Consider the following 5083-nt stretch of genomic DNA (forward strand, 5'->3'; position numbering starts at 1 on the left):
AGGCGGGCCCTGCATGCAGGTACCTCCGCTTGGCGCCCTCACCTGGGCCAGGACCCGCGGCGGGGCGTTTGCTTTCACTTCCTTCTCAGGAAGCCTCGAGGTCCTACCATTTTGTTTTCAGACCACTGGCTGTGGCTCTAGACCCGATTTCCGCCGGTGTAGACAGGCTGGACCCTGATTTCTGCTGGCGGACGCTATGAAACACTGATTTTCTCCAGTGTGCACAGATGTAGGTAGACAAGTGTAGACACTAGTGTAGACAAGTGGACCCTGATTTCCACCAGTATAGATGAAAAGGACTTTGATTTCTAACATACACGGACCAGCCTTCTCTTCTGGTTCAAATGAGCACATTGCTGATGGGATGCTGCCTTGAGGCTCCCAGGGCCTTGTCAGAGAACGAGGGGTTTGAGCAGGTGCCCACCTTACCCTCCTTGGGGGGTTGCACAGGCTCCCACCGAGTTTGCAACTTTAATGCCTTGGTTTCCGGACAACCTCCAGAAAAGAAAATGTCTCCCCCGCCCCTGTGAAAACAACTTCTCTGTAGCCAGGTAACTTGGAGCACCTGCTGTGTGCTGGGAATGCAGCCACATCCCAGGAGAGCCCGCCCCATCTAGGGTGTCTCCCAGCAGAGCACCCTGTGGATAGAAAAAGGGCCACATGTTAAACCTGACAAGCTCGGGAGATTGAAAATAACCACAGAGGATGGTGTGAACATAAAAATTCTTGACTAAGGTGGGTGCCTTTTCAGTGGGCCTGTTCTTTGTCTTTTTGTACCTAAAATAACATCTTTAATCTTTTTTGGGGACCAGAGCTGGAAACTGCAAAATTCCTCAATATCATGCTTGTTTCCTAATTACCATCTCTATGTGCTGTAAAGAGCGAACTGTTAGCGGTCCTGCACCCACCTGTGTGGGAGGAGTACCTATCTCTCCAATGTACTTTTATCCAATCCCAAAGATTTCCCCACTTTGCTTTCTCCCACCGCCTTAATCTATCACCAGGGGATTTCATGTAACCTTCCTCCTTTGATTTTATGTATAAAATAAACTGCAAACTGCCATTTTGCAGAGCATTTTCTCAATCCAATGAGATTTTGCTTCCCGGCAATTGTCGACAAGTTTGGCTCAAATGAACTCATAAGTTTTGTCTTAGGCTGGATATTTTTTGTCAACGACCCCCATCTCCAAGTCCCTCACCCCACTGTGTCTGGACTAGAAACATGGGCACTGGCTCACCCGCCCATATGGGACAAACGTACTCATTGAGGGATAAAGTTCAGTCATTCTGAGAAAGCCCCAGGCCTTTAAGCTGAAACCTCTTGGCCTCAGGTTACTGATCAAGTGATGCTAAGGGTGGCAGGGGAGCTCTGCCCCCTCCCCCAGCACAGGCCCTCTATGAATCCCTCCAGTTGTTCTGGCCTTGCTTCCTGGAACCTCCAGCCAGCCCACTGAGCCCAAGCAGAGTCCACCATTCTGAGTGCTGGGGGTCTGGGGGTCACTCGTGGTTGCCCCTCCTTGAGGCTCCCAAGCTTCCCTGCCTCAACCTCCTCTCACTTACTCTCCTCATACAGCTCCAGGACCAGGAGCCATCCTTCATAGACCTGTGTGGTCCCAAAGCACCTGCCAGGACATAACTGGGAATGTTGGCTTGCCTCCGGAGCAGGCGACTTTGTCCCTCGTTACCACCCGCAGAATCCAGGAGCTGACCCCAGGGGAAGTTAACAGTGACCTGGATGCCTGGTCAGGGTGCAGCCGTGGACTCTCATTCTTACCGGAGACCTCAGGGCCCACAGGTGGAGCCCGTCCTGTCACACCTCTGCTGTGCAGAGGAACACTGAGCCTGCACAGGTCGAGCCCGAGTCCTGTTGTGCTGTCTGCAGCCACGCTTCTAAGCATCTGGTTCCCTCCTTGCTGTATATCCACAAAGTCAGGGATGTTTTCTAACAAGTTTTTCCATAAACTTCCGTGATTGAGATGGTTTTATTTATTCAAAAAATACTTACTGATGAAGTAACTGGCATCTTAAGATGCTTAACCACAGAGTTGGGAGGACTATGGGTGGGGCTGAGCCCTTGTTAGCTCTGTAATCCTTACTTCCTCCTTATCCTTATGGTAATTTCTGGGGGAGAGATCATAATAAAGGTATTAGCCATCTTGGAACCGGGGTCTTTGTGGTCTTTTTGCCTCTATGTGGGCTGCTGGTAGGAGCTCCGTGTAGGAGGTGTGCTTTCCCGCACTGCAGTGGCGGTCTTGCTTCTTTTTCTTTTCCCAAATAAACTGTTTGTTTTGTGGATTACTTGGAGAGTTATTTTTCGCCAGTTCAACAGTACTGATCACCTGATCACCAGTCTCTGCACAGCTCCTTTCAGGCCCCTAGAGGGTCTGACATTCCAGTGGAGGGAAACAAACAATAAACCAATGAACAAAGAACGTAAATCTGAATAAACCAGAGGGTCAAGGCAACAAAAACTGTGCAGGAACCAGAATAAAGCAGAGAAGGGAGCTGCTTTGGCTTTCCAGGCTGAAGGGGTGGCTGTGCAAAGCCCTGGGCTGGGAACAGACCCAGTGTGCTTGAGGAAGGCTGGTGTATCTAGGAGCGCGGTGAGTGAGGGCTTCGCAAACTACACAAGGTTGGAAAGGCAGCAGGGATAAGCAGGTCATGGTGATGAGTTCCGTTTGGTTCTGAGTGTCATGGGAAACCACTGTGGAAAGAGTTTGGAAAGGCAGTGACATTATCTCACCCTGGCTGCAGTGTGGAGACCACAGATGATCAAGGCAGAGAGACCAGTCAGAAGCAACTACCACAATCTTGAGAGTGACCTTCGAGGTGGGATCAAGGTACGAAACAGATGGCTTGTAAGAAGTGATCAAAGCAGGACCTACTTAGAGGCAGAGGGCTGAGAGGACTGGGTGACAGCTGACTGTGGAGACAGAGGGAAAGAGAAGCTAAGGAGAACACGGAGAAGCATTCCAAATTAGCTGGACAAGGCCCAGCCACATCAACCACCTTTAGTGTGCCCTCCTGCACACAGAAGCTGGAACTGCAAAGCTACATGTCCCAGGTTGCTTAGCATCTGAGATCACAGATGTGCCTGGTTTTGCTAAGTCATGTACCACCTAAGATGTGGAAGGAGCCAACGAAGTAGTGGCTGTCACAGCAGAGTGACTGTGGAGATCTGTGGTTTGTCTGGGACAGTTCAGGTCCTATTCCTGGCAGCAGTGGTGCTGAGTGACAGGGAGGGGGCAGTGGGGACTAACTATCCCAACGATCCTACAGCAAGGTCAGCCTTCTCCAGGTTGTTGATGGTTTCTGACTTTTCCTGGTTACCTGACCCTCTCACAGATGCCATAATCCACCCAATATCTTCTACTCCATCTCTTACTAAAATTAGTTACAGTGGAATCTGCTGTTTGCAGGTAAGAATCAGCACCAAGTCAGCAATTCAAGGTCTTGGGGCCTGATCATCAAGTGGAAGTCGATGCCACTTACTGAAATGGGAGAGACAGGGAGAAGCAGATTTGGGAGAAGACACACACTGTGGACCAGGGTCGCAGATTTGCGTCTATACATTAACGGGGAATGTGTCCAGGGGTATCACACCCTCAAGCACTACTAGGGTCTTTGGTGAGTATTTCCTGAAAATTTCGGTTCACAAAAATAGTTAGCGAATTTGTTATAAATTTTTAAAGAAACACAGTATAAAAGTTGATTTCAATGGTTTAAACCCCAGGAACATGCATTTAAACAATTTAAATGCCCTGTCCTCAATGTGTTAACATTGAGATGCCTGCTAGACCTGTACAGAGTAGACCGACTGTTGTGTGAGCTTGGCAATAATAAGAGAGGTCAGATTGGAAATAAAGATAGAAGCATCTACTCAGATGTGTGTTTAGAGATAAGGGAACTGAATGTGCAGACAGAAGGAGAGAAGGACCAGGACTGAGCTGGAGACTGTGCTCACAATTAGAGGTTGCAAAACTAGCTGGGCTTCCGTGTCAAACTCTGCCCCCAAAATTGAAGACAGAACACTTCCTAACTCATTCTGTAAGGCTGGCATTACCGTGATACCAAAGCAAGACAAAGACACTATAAGAATACTATAGACCAATACCCCTGGTGAATTTAGATGCAAAAATACACAAATTTGGACCGGCTGAGCGGCGCGATGGTTAAGAACTGGCTTGGGACGCCAGTGGGCCCCAGTTCGGATCCCACATATGAGGGCCAGTGACACTGCCCTCTGCAGCTAAGATGCTGAACAACAGCTCAACCTGGAGCTGGGCTGCCCGTGAGTCTCTGGCGACAGCGTAGGCTGTAGCCCCTGTGGTAGTGGTTGCCATGGGCTACCATGTGTAGCCAGCAGCCAGCATGAGCGGCCAGCAGCCAGTGTGAGCGGAGAGCAGCCGCAGTGAGCGGCCATCCAGAAGCCGGCGACTGATCTGCCTCGCCCGGGAAGAGCGCAATGATAGTGCCAACTTGGGCCAGTGAAGCAACGTCCTCCACAACTAGACTGAAGAACAAAAGAACAGCAACTTGTCTGTTCCCCTTCCCCCAATTCCCCAGCACTGTTCCCATCCCCCCAATTCCCCAATTAAAGAAAAAAAACAAAACAAAAAGCAAAACACAAATTTGGGGGCAGTTGGGTGGCTCAGTTGGTTAGAGCGTGAGCTCTGAACAACAGGGTTGCCGGTTCGATTCCCACATAGGCCAGTAAGCTGTGCCAGTAAGCTGCACCCTTTACAGCTAAGATTATGAACAACGGCTTGACCTGGAGCTGTGCTGCCATGGGTCACCGGAGGACAGCGTGAGCTGCCATGAGCTACCACGAGCTATCGTGAGCTGCAGTGAATGGCCAGTGGCCAGCGCTAGTGGTCGGCAACCATCATGAGTGGCGGGCAGCCGGTGAGAGCTGCCGTGAGCTGCTGTGAGCAGCCGCTCGACGGGCGGCGACCTACTGCCTCAACCCAGTAGGGTTCAATGATCGTAACACCAACATGGGCCAGTGAGCTGCATCCTCCACAACTAAGATTGAAGGACTACAATTTGACTTGGAGCTGATGGGTCCTGGGGAAAAAACACT

This window comes from Hipposideros armiger, unplaced genomic scaffold (assembly GCF_001890085.2).
Source record: "Hipposideros armiger isolate ML-2016 unplaced genomic scaffold, ASM189008v1 scaffold_585, whole genome shotgun sequence".
Classification (NCBI taxonomy): domain Eukaryota; kingdom Metazoa; phylum Chordata; class Mammalia; order Chiroptera; family Hipposideridae; genus Hipposideros; species Hipposideros armiger.